The sequence below is a fragment of the Phyllobates terribilis genome, unplaced genomic scaffold (assembly GCF_046119375.1).
Source record: "Phyllobates terribilis strain yellow unplaced genomic scaffold, ASM4611937v1 Scaffold_3__8_contigs__length_932513732, whole genome shotgun sequence".
In the NCBI taxonomy this organism is placed as follows: Eukaryota; Metazoa; Chordata; class Amphibia; order Anura; family Dendrobatidae; genus Phyllobates; species Phyllobates terribilis.
In genome coordinates, this window is record NW_027362763.1 from 476,415,400 (window position 1) to 476,428,079 (window position 12,680).

The window sequence follows — 12,680 nt, forward strand, 5'->3', positions numbered from 1 at the left end:
AGGGGCATTAAAACCGTCTTGTTAAACCACTCTGAACTCCATGTCTCTTCCAAGGGGCATTAAGACCATCTTGTTAAGCCACTCTGAAGTCCACGTCTCTTCCAAGGGGCATTAAAACCTTCTTGTTAAACCACTCTGAACTCCACGTCTCTTCAAAGGAGCATTAAAACCATCTTGTTAAACCACTCTGAACTCCACGTCTCTTCCAAGGGGCATTAAAACCATCTTGTTAAACCACTCTGACCATCATGTCTCTTCCAAGGGGCATTAAAAACCGTCTTGTTAAGCTACTGTGACCTTCACGTCTCTTCGAAGGGGCATTAAAACTGTCTTGTTAAACCACTCTGAACTCCACGTCTCTTCCAAGGGGCATTAAAACCATCTTGTTAAGCTACTGTGACCTCCACGTCTCTTCCAAGGGGCATTAAAATCGTCTTGTTAAACCACTCTGACCTCCACGTCTCTTCCATGCGGCATTAAAATCGTCATGTTAAGCTACTGTGACCTCCACGTTTCTTCCAAGGGGCATTAAAACCGTCTTGTTAAACCACTCTGACCTCCACATCTCTTCCAAGGGGCATTAAAACCGTCTTGTTAAGCTACTGTGACCTCCACGTCTCTTCCAAGGGGCATTAAACCCGTCTTGTTAAACCACTCTGACCTCCACATAATTTCCAAGGGGCATTAAAATCGTCTTGATAAGCCAATGTGACCTCAACGTCTCTTCCAAGGGGCATTAAAACCATGTTGTTAAGCTACTGTGACCTCTACGTCTCTTCCAAGTGGCGTTAAAACCGTCTTATTAAACCACTCTGAACTCCACTTCTCTTCCAAGGGGCATAAAAACCATCTTGTTAAATTACTGTGACCTCCACGTCTCTTCCAATGGGCATTAAAACCGTCTTTTTAAACCACTCTGACCTCCACGTGTCTTCCAATGGGCATTAAAACCGTCTATTTAAACCTCTCTGACCTCCGCGTCTCTTCCAAGGGGCATTAAAACCATCTTGTTAAACTACTGTGACCTCCACGTCTCTTCCAAGGGGCATTAAAACCGTCTATTTAAACCACTCTGACCTCCACGTCTCTTCCAAGGGGCAATAGAACCGTCTTTTTAAGCTACTTTGACCCCCACGTCTCTTCCAAGGGGCAATAGAACCGTCTTTTTAAGCTACTGTGACCCCCACGTCTCTTCCAAGGGGCATTAAAACCGCCTTGTTAAGCTACTGTGACCTCCACGTCTTTTCCAAGGTGCGTTAAAACCGACTTGTTAATCCATTCTGACCTCCACGTCTCTTCCAAGGGCTTTAAAACAGTCTTGTTAAGCTACTGTGACCTCCACGTCTCTTCCAATGGGAATTAAAACCGTCTTGTTAAGCTACTGTGACCTTTACGTCTCTTCCAAGGGGCATTAAAACCATCTTGTTAAACCACTCTGAACTCCACGTTTCTTCCAAGGAGCATTAAAACAGCCTTGTTCAGCTACTGTGACCTCCACGTCTCTTCCAATGGACATTAAAACAATCTTGCTAAACCACTCTGAACTCCACGTCTCTTCCAAGGGGCATTAAAACCGTCTTGTTAATCTACTGTGACCTCCACGTCTCTTCCAAGGTGCATTATAACAGTCTTTTTAAACCACTCTGACCTCCATTTCTCTTCCAAGGGGCATTAAAACCATCTTGTTAAACCACTCTGAACTCTTTGTCTCTTCCAAGGGGCATTAAAACCGTCTTGTTAAACCACTCTGAACTCCACGTCTCTTCCAAGGGGCATTAAGACCATCTTGTTAAGCCACTCTGTACTCCACGTCTCTTCCAAGGGGCATTAAAACCTTCTTGTTAAACCACTCTGAACTTCACGTCTCTTCCAAGGGGCATTAAAACCATCTTGTTAAACCACACTGAACTCCACGTCTCTTCCAAGGGGCATTAAAACCATCTTCTTAAACCACTCTGACCTTCACGTCTCTTCCAAGGGGTATTAAAAACCGTCTTGTTAAGCTACTGTGACCTTCACGTCTCTTCGAAGGGGCAATAAAACCGTCTTGTTAAACCACTCTGAACTCCACGTCTCTTCCAAGGGGCATTAAATCCGTCTTGTTAAGCTACTGTGACCTCCACGTCTCTTCCAAGAGGCATTAAAACCGTCATGTTGGACCACTCTGACCTCCACGTCTTTTCCAATGGCATTAAAATCTTCCTGTTAAGCTACTGTGACCTCCACATTTCTTCCAAGGGGCATTAAAACCGTCTTGTTAAACCACTCTGACCTCCACATCTCTTCCAAGGGGCATTAAAACCATCTTGTTAAGACACTGTGACCTCCACGTCTCTTCCAAGGGGCATTAAAACCGTCTTGATAAACCACTCTGACCTCCACATCTCTTCCAAGGGGCATTAAAACCGTCTTGTTAAGCTACTACGACCTCCAAGTCTCTTCCACGGGGCATTGATATTGTAGTTTTATTCCACTGCGACCTCCACCACTCTTCCAAGGGGCATTAAAACTGTCTTGTTAAACCACTCTGAACTCCACGTCTCTTCCAAGGGGCATTAAAACCATCTTGTTAAACCACTCTGAACTCCACGTCTCTTCAAAGGAGCATTAAAACCATCTTGTTAAACCACTCTGACCTCCACCTCTCTTCCAAGGGGCATTAAAACCTTCTTGTTAAGCTACTGTGACCTCCACGTCTCCTCCAAGGGGCATTAAAACCGTCTTATTAAACCACTCTGACCTCCACGTCTCTTCCAAGGGGCATTAAAACCGTCTTGTTAAGCTACTCTGACCTCCACGTCTCTTCCATGGGGCATTAAAACCATCTTGTTAAGCTACTGTGACCTCCACCATTCTTCCAAGGGGCATTAAAACCATCTTGTTAAGCTACTGCGTCCTCCACCACTCCTCCAAGGGGCTTCAAAACCGTCTTGTTAAGCTACTGAGACTTCCACATCTCTTCCAAGGGGCATTAAAACCGTCTTGTTAAGCTACTGTGACCTCCACGTCTCTTCCAAGGGGCATTAAACCCGTCTTGTTAAACCAGTCTGACCTCCACATAATTTCCAAGGGGCATTAAAATCGTCTTGATAAGCCAATGTGACCTCAACGTCTCTTCCAAGGGGCATTAAAACCATGTTGTTAAGCTACTGTGACCTCTACGTCTCTTCCAAGTGGCGTTAAAACCGTCTTATTAAACCACTCTGAACTCCACGTCTCTTCCAAGGGGCATAAAAACCGTCTTGTTAAATTACTGTGACCTCCACGTCTCTTCCAATGGGCATTAAAACCGTCTTTTTAAAACACTCTGACCTCCACGTCTCTTCCAAGGGGCTTTAAAACCGTCCTTTTAAAGCACTCTGACCTCCGCGTCTCTACCAAGGGGCATTAAAACCATCTTGTTAAGCTACTTTGACCTCCTCGTCTCTTCCAAGGGGCATTAAAACCATCTTGTTAAACCACTCTGACCTCCACATCTCTTCCAAGGGGCATTAAAACCGTCTTGTTAAGCTACAGTGACATCCACATCTCTTCCAAGGGTTATTAAAACCGTCATATTAAACCACTCAAACCTCCACGTCTCTTCCAAGGGGCATTAAAACCGTCTTTTTAAACCACTCTGACCTCCGCGTCTCTTTCAAGGGGCATTAAAACTGTCTTGCTAAACCACTCTGACCTCAGCGTCTCTTCCAAGGGCATTAAAACCGCCGTCTTCTTAAGCCACTGTGATCTCCACGTCTCCTCCAAGGGGCATTAAAACCGTCTTATTAAACCACTCTGACCTCCACGTCTCTTCCAAGGGGCATTAAAACCGTCTTGTTAAGCTACTCTGACCTCCACGTCTCTTCCATGGGGCATTAAAACCATCTTGTTAAGCTACTGTGACCTCCACCATTCTTCCAAGGGGCATTAAAACCATCTTGTTAAGCTACTGTGTCCTCCACCACTCCTCCAAGGGGCTTCAAAACAGTCTTGTTAAGCTACTGCGACTTCCACCACTCTTCCAAGGGTCATTGATATTGTCTTTTTATTTTACTGCGACCTCAACCACTCTTCCAAGGAGCATAAAAACCATCTTTTTAAGCTATTGTGACCTCCACGTCTCTTCCAAGGGACATTAAAACCATCTTGTTAAGTTACTGCGACCTCCACCGTTCTTCCAAGGGGCATTAAGCCGTCTTGTTAAGCTACTGCGACCTCCACCACTCTTCCAAGGGGCATTGATAATGTCTTTTTATTCCACTGTGACGTCCACCACTCTTCCAAGGGGCATTGAAACCGTGTTGTTAAGCTACTACGACCTCCAAGTCTGTTCCACGGGCATTGATATTGTAGTTTTATTCCACTGCGACCTCCACCACTCTTCCAAGGGGCATTAAAACTGTCTTGTTAAACCACTCTGAACTCCACGTCTCTTCCAAGGGGCATTAAAACCGTCTTGTTAAACCACTCTGAACTCCTCGTCTCTTCCAAGGGGCATTAAAACCGTCTTGTTAAACCACTCTGAACTCCATGTCTCTTCCAAGGGGCATTAAGACCATCTTGTTAAGCCACTCTGAACTCCACGTCTCTTCCAAGGGGCATTAAAACCTTCTTGTTAAACCACTCTGAACTCCACGTCTCTTCAAAGGAGCATTAAAACCATCTTATTAAACCACTCTGACCTCCACGTCTCTTCCAAGGGGCATTAAAACCGTCTTGTTAAGCTACTGTGACCTCCACGTCTCCTCCAAGGGGCATTAAAACCGTCTTATTAAACCACTCTGACCTCCACGTCTCTTCCAAGGGGCATTAAAACCGTCTTGTTAAGCTACTCTGACCTCCACGTCTCTTTCATGGGGCATTAAAACCATCTTGTTAAGCTACTGTGACCTCCACCATTCTTCCAAGGGGCATTAAAACCATCTTGTTAAGCTACTGCGTCCTCCACCACTCCTCCAAGGGGCTTCAAAACCGTCTTGTTAAGCTACTGAGACTTCCACCACTCTTCCAAGGGTCATTGATATTGTCTTTTTATTTTACTGCGACCTCAACCACTCTTCCAAGGAGCATAAAAACCATCTTTTTAAGCTATTGTGACCCCCACGTCTCTTCCAAGGGGCATTAAAACCATCTTGTTAAGTTCCTGCGACCTCCACCGTTCTTCCAAGGGGCATTAAAGCCATCTTGTTAAGCTACTGCGACCTCCACCACTCTTCCAAGGGGCATTGATAATGTTTTTTTATTCCACTGTGACGTACACCTCTCTTCCAAGGGGCATTAAAACCGTCTTGTTAAGCTACTACGACCTCCAAGTCTCTTCCACGGGGCATTGATATTGTAGTTTTATTCCACTGCGACCTCCACCACTCTTCCAAGGGGCATTAAAACTGTCTTGTTAAACCACTCTGAACTCCACGTCTCTTCCAAGGGGCATTAAAACCGTCTTGTTAAACCACTCTGAACTCCATGTCTCTTCCAAGGGGCATTAAGACCATCTTGTTAAGCCACTCTGAAGTCCACGTCTCTTCCAAGGGGCATTAAAACCTTCTTGTTAAACCACTCTGAACTCCACGTCTCTTCAAAGGAGCATTAAAACCATCTTGTTAAACCACTCTGAACTCCACGTCTCTTCCAAGGGGCATTAAAACCATCTTGTTAAACCACTCTGACCATCATGTCTCTTCCAAGGGGCATTAAAAACCGTCTTGTTAAGCTACTGTGACCTTCACGTCTCTTCGAAGGGGCATTAAAACTGTCTTGTTAAACCACTCTGAACTCCACGTCTCTTCCAAGGGGCATTAAAACCTTCTTGTTAGCTACTGTGACCTCCACGTCTCCTCCAAGGGGCATTAAAACCGTCTTATTAAACCACTCTGACCTCCACGTCTCTTCCAAGGGGCATTAAAACCGTCTTGTTAAGCTACTCTGACCTCCACGTCTCTTCCATGGGGCATTAAAACCATCTTGTTAAGCTACTGTGACCTCCACCATTCTTCCAAGGGGCATTAAAACCATCTTGTTAAGCTATTGCGTCCTCCACCACTCCTCCAAGGGGCTTCAAAACCGTCTTGTTAAGCTACTGAGACTTCCACATCTCTTCCAAGGGGCATTAAAACCGTCTTGTTAAGCTACTGTGACCTCCACGTCTCTTCCAAGGGGCATTAAACCCGTCTTGTTAAACCAGTCTGACCTCCACATAATTTCCAAGGGGCATTAAAATCGTCTTGATAAGCCAATGTGACCTCAACGTCTCTTCCAAGGGGCATTAAAACCATGTTGTTAAGCTACTGTGACCTCTACGTCTCTTCCAAGTGGCGTTAAAACCGTCTTATTAAACCACTCTGAACTCCACGTCTCTTCCAAGGGGCATAAAAACCGTCTTGTTAAATTACTGTGACCTCCACGTCTCTTCCAATGGGCATTAAAACCGTCTTTTTAAACCACTCTGACCTCCACGTGTCTTCCAATGGGCATTAAAACCGTCTATTTAAACCTCTCTGACCTCCGCGTCTCTTCCAAGGGGCATTAAAACCATCTTGTTAAACTACTGTGACCTCCACGTCTCTTCCAAGGGGCATTAAAACCGTCTATTTAAACCACTCTGACCTCCACTTCTCTTCCAAGGGGCAATAGAACCGTCTTTTTAAGCTACTGTGACCCCCACGTCTCTTCCAAGGGGCAGTAAAACCGCCTTGTTAAGCTACTGTGACCTCCACGTCTTTTCCAAGGTGCGTTAAAACCGTCTTGTTAATCCACTCTGACCTCCACGTCTCTTCCAAGGGCATTAAAACAGTCTTGTTAAGCTACTGTGACCTCCACGTCTCTTCCAAGGGGCATTAAAACCGTCTTGTTAAGCTACTGTGACCTTTACGTCTCTTCCAAGGGGCATTAAAACCATCTTGTTAAACCACTCTGGACTCCACGTCTCTTCCAAGGAGCATTAAAACAGCCTTGTTCAACTGCTGTGACCTCCACGTCTCTTCCAATGGACATTAAAACAATCTTGTTAAACCACTCTGACCTCCATTTCTCTTCCAAGGGGCATTAAAACCATCTTGTTAAACCACTCTGAACTCTTCGTCTCTTCCAAGGGGCATTAAAACCGTCTTGTTAAACCACTCTGAACTCCACGTCTCTTCCAAGGGGCACTAAGACCATCTTGTTAAGCCACTCTGTACTCCACATCTCTTCCAAGGGGCATTAAAACCTTCTTGTTAAACCACTCTGAACTTCACGTCTCTTCCAAGGGGCATTAAAACCATCTTGTTAAACCACTCTGAACTCCACGTCTCTTCCAAGGGGCATTAAAACCATCTTGTTAAACCACTCTGACCTTCACGTCTCTTCCAAGGGGCATTAAAAACCGTCTTGTTAAGCTACTGTGACCTTCACGTCTCTTTGAAGGGGCAATAAAACCGTCTTGTTAAACCACTCTGAACTCCACGTCTCTTCCAAGGGGCATTAAATCCGTCTTGTTAAACTACTGTGACCTCCACGTCTCTTCCAAGAGGCATTAAAACCGTCATGTTAAACCACTCTGACCTCCACGTCTTTTCCAATGGCATTAAAATCGTCCTGTTAAGCTACTGTGACCTCCACATTTCTTCCAAGGGGCATTAAAACCGTCTTGTTAAACCACTCTGACCTCCACATCTCTTCCAAGGGGCATTAAAACCATCTTGTTAAGCTACTGTGACCTCCACGTCTCTTCCAAGGGGCATTAAAACCGTCTTGATAAACCACTCTGACCTCCACATCTCTTCCAAGGGGCATTAAAATCGTCTTGTTAAGCTACTGTGACCACCACGTCCCTTCCAAGGGGCATTAAAACCGTGTTGTTAAGCTACTGTGACCTCTACGTCTCTTCCAAGCGGCATTAAACCATCTTATTAAACCACTCTGAACTCCACATCTCTTCCAACGGGCATTAAAACCGTCTTGTTAAGCTACTGTGACCTCCATTTCTCTTCCAATGGGCATTAAAACCGTCTTGTTAAACCACTCTGACCTCCACGTCTCTTCAAAGGGGCATTAAAACCGTCTTGTTAATCTACTGTGACCTCCACGTCTCTTCCAATGGGCATTAAAACCGTCTTGTTAAACCACTCTGACCTCCACGTCTCTTCAAAGGGGCATTAAAACCGTCTTGTTAAGCTACTGTGACCTCCACGTCTCTTCCAAGGGGCATTAAAACCGTCTTGTTAAACCACTGTGACCTCCACGTCTCTTCCAAGGGCATTAAAAGCGTCTTGTTAAGCTACTGTGACCTCCACGTCTCTTCCAAGGGGCATTAAAACCGTCTTCTTAAGCTACTGTGACCTTTACGTCTCTTCCAAGGGGCATTAAAACCGTCTTGTTAAACCTCTCTGAACTCCATGTCTCTTCCAAGGGGCATTAAAACCGTCTTGTTAAACCACTCTGAACTCCACAGCTCTTCCAAGGGGCATTGAAATGTTGTTTTTAATTAACTCTATATGTAGAAGGTTTTTAGTACGCTGTAATCCACGTCTGTTTCAAGGAGCTTTGCAGTTCCCCATAATTTTCGGAAAGCTTTCCATTCACTGCTTAGGCCAACAGTATACAGGAGACCCAGTTGCTATAAATGGAAAAAACAGTTTAGTTAAGGTCCTCTGACCTCCATGTCACTTCCAAGGGGCATTGCAGTGCCTCAAAATTTTTGGTAGGCATTGCACTCACTATATGCCCTATAACTGTGTAGCCGAACCGCTCCTTTTGGTACAGAAACATATCCTACAAGACATGTGTGTTTGACTGGCCTGATATTGATGTGAATGGTCCCTGTTCCTCCTGCTCTTTCTCCTTTGCCACCACCTCATCCATCATTCTTCTGAAGCTTTGTTTTAACGGGAGTCATAGAACTGGGATAGTAGCGGGAAAACATCCAGCAATACTCGGAGGAGGTAGGATATGCGCCAAAACGCTGACCACCTCAGACCTAGCCACTACTACATACATGCGCTTGCATTCCAAGGAACAGAAAGCTAAGGAGATGGATGGCCTCATGATCATGACTAATTTACTCATTGTTTAGGAGGCCGACCACTGCTGCTGTCTACCTTCTGAACTTTGTGTTGAAGCCTGATTGGCCCAAGACCCGCAATCCTCTATGTCTGGAGGACGTGTTGCATCCCAGTGTCCAACTGTGTCCCGGCTTCCACAATATTAACCCAGTGTGAAGGCGTCAGTGAGATGGACCATCCCTGGCCACATTCACTTGTCCATGTGTTTGTGGTTAGGCTGTCCTTCAAATAGGGGCGGCTGGGGACCGTTTATGGACACCCGGCCGCCCCCAGGTGGCTGGGGACCGTGTGTGGGCACCCGGCCGCAGGGCGGCTGGGGACCGAGTATGGACATCCGGCCGCCCCCTGGCGGCTGGGGACTAAGCGTGAAAACCCGGCCGCCGGGCGGCTAGGGATTGAGTATGGATACGTTTTATTGTGAGCCCGTAAAAGTGGCTTAATACCTCTGACCACGTTGTTGACAGCAGTGACCTGGGGGTCAGAAATGCTTCCTGCGGCAATCCCCATGCTGTCCCCATGTCATTTGAGCACTGTCACTATCGTTTTGGGCACTTTTTAGGCTTTCTACAGACCTCCGGGGGTGCCGCCGCAAAAATGCTCGGGTCTCCCATAGACTAACATTGGGCTCGTTGCTCGGGTCGAGCACCTGAGTATTACGGTGAGCTCGGCCCGAGTTTCGAGCACCCGAGCATTTTAGTGCTCGCTCAACACTAATCATAACCATAATTTATAACTATAAAAAAGATCAATGATAAATGTATATAAACCCATGACTGAATTGCTGCAGAAATTTATGTGACTGTCCAATTCATATGAATGGAGCTTGCAGCAGTCTATGCATTTCCTGCACATACAACCCCATCTGGATACAAGGAATGGATTTCCAATTAGAGATTTCTGCAAGAACTGTTTGGCAATGATCTGAAATGAATACGTTTAAATTAAATCCCTTGATGTCATTGGCAATATGAGTAATTGTAGGAATCCCTTAGTGGCCACAGTTACAATCTATTTGCTTTCCCAGACCATGGCCAATGGACCCCATACACATTAGATAAAGGTTGGCAATGTCACTTGTTCAGGCCGACAGTCTAACGTGTATTGGAGCCCCCCGGCTATCTTGCTAAAAGATTATATCAGGGAAGATAAGGAACAGGTATTTCTGATTTCGGAATGCCAATTTGTTTATTTTCTATGAGATAATCCACCAGATGTCTGGCAGTGGCTCTGTCATATAGTCTCACTGTATATGGTAGAGTCGGACGAGATACCTGTCAGCCAAACGATTGGCCAACCAACAATCACTGGGCTGAATATCTAAAATGTTTGGGGAGCTTAAAAAAGTAATGGCTAGAGAACTTGACACTATCAGGGGGACAAGAAACGTGGCCTGAGGGCCAGAAATGAGCGACACTAGGTCATAAATGAATAAATACCATCACTTTATTAATTACATAGATACAGGTAAATAGAAGAAAAGTACCTCAGACAGATACATGATAAAAACGACGACTAAAGTGCACATAGTGGCAGGTTCCAGGCTGTATATAAATACACATGGATACAGTGGATGTAATCAATATATAACTCGTGTACTAACCTACAGGTCATATGGCTAGATATTGTAAATTGCGGACATCCTATTCAGTTGTGTTATTCCATATAACCAATTGTCAAAGTGGTTCAGTACAGCCATTGTATCATATTACCTCAAATATTGAAACCCGGTCCGGCCACATAGCGCACGTCCACCAATGCGCGTTTTGGCGTGAGCCTTTCTCAAGGGGTACATATCATTTGCATGAGTCCGCTATAAATAGGGCCCACATGTGCTCAATGTTAATTAACGCACCTTTACAGTGCTGATTATGCTCGGATGTGTGACACCCCAGGGGTCTGGTTGCCACAGTGATAGAGATATTACGTCTGAGAGCAGGTGGGAGGTCTCTTGGTCAGGGATCCTATGCATGCCACACCTCCTGCCCAGTCCTGGGAGGGGAAGAACTTCCCCTATATAAACCTAGGGCTGAGGCAGGGTTAGGGAAGTAGAGAAGAAGTAGAGAAGAGAAGCAGCATAGGAAGAAACTACAGGAGCTCTGTAGGAGCAGTGCAACAAGGAGTCAGGGGCTGGCAGCTGCAGAGCTCGCCCTGACTGAGAAGATTTCTTACCGGACCCGGAGTCCGAGGCTGTGGGGACTAACTCCTATCCAGCAGCAGAAACCGACCGGCAGGGGATTGCAGGTCCTCTGGCCCAGAAACCCGAAGGCACGGTCACACGCGTGGGACCAGCACCGCCGTCGTGGAGCGGAAGCTACTAGAAGGCCCCGAGTCACCGGCCATACGGGTGAGCACCACACGGTACACTCAGGGACGTGGGCTACTTATACCCGCCTCTAGCAAGGTAGCCAGAAGAGTACAGTCAGTTTGGGAGGCCTACAACTCCGCCTGGCCAGGGGAGATCCCATCTGCTCAAGGACTGACCAGGCCCCAATCGCTAGCCAGTACTCCGGGAGGGTCTATCTTTGTCACCAGTAAAGACCCTGAACTACACCGTACCGTCTCCGAGTGGTTCCTGCTACCCCCATCGTCCACGTCGGCTGCCCTGAGGCCATACCCCTCCCGTTGGGGGTTATGCGATCACGCTGCACAATCCTACCACCGGCCTCAGCGGTCTGCCCTGCAGCAGCAGCTCCTTAGCTGTACTCAACGGGTGGCGTAGTCGTCCAACATCTACCGCTGATACAGCGCCACTTAGTCTGACTCCCTGGGCACGGACCGGATCACCGCCACGAGACTACAACCCTCAAGAGATCCGGCTCCGGGTAAGCTCCCGCGTGCGCAACGCAGCGCGACACAGGCCCAGGGGCGCGTCAACTTTTGGCGTAGTCGGCAGGATCTCGTGCCCGCAACCACCGGGTACTGCGTGCCTGAAAAAGACTGTTCAAACTTACCTGTGGTGAAGGTTCCCGCCATCCGGCGCCATCTCCCGCTTCCTTCCCGCCATCGGTGGAGTTTTCCCGCCATCCGGCGCCATCTTCAGCCTTCTTCCCGCCATACGTGGAGTTTTCCCGCCATTGGACGCCATCTTGAGGACGCCGCGCGGGAAGAAGAGGGGCGTGGACTCCGAAAGCGCGGGAGAACTGAAGCCCCGCCTCACGTCCGGACGTTGCGTAAGGTCCTGGAAGGAGCCCAGCAGACGCCGACGTCACAGGAGCGCAACGGAAGGTCCTCAACCCTGACGATCCACTGCGGAGCCGCGGCCTACGTAAGAGGATCATCGCAAGGTAGGCCACGGTCCACTAGGGGGGAGAAGGATGTCGGATACGGAGGAGAGCTTCACCGCTTCAACCCCCGCCAGCGCCACCGCTGTGGCGGTCATGCCTTTCACCATGCCCTATATCCCGGGGGCAGCCTGGCTACCCCAGTACTCGGGGGAGTCACATACCCTGCATGACTTTAGAGAAAAGCTGGATAGCCTCTTCCAGGTGTACCCCCTCACAGAGGAGCAAAAAGTGAGCATCCTGGTGGCCCAATTAACCGGGGCAGCCCAAAGGGAGGTAAAGTCCTGGCCACCTGGGGGGAGGACTGTCGCAGGGATACTAACCCGGCTGAGGGACACCTTTGATACCCGCACCTCAGCCGAGATCAAGCTTAGAT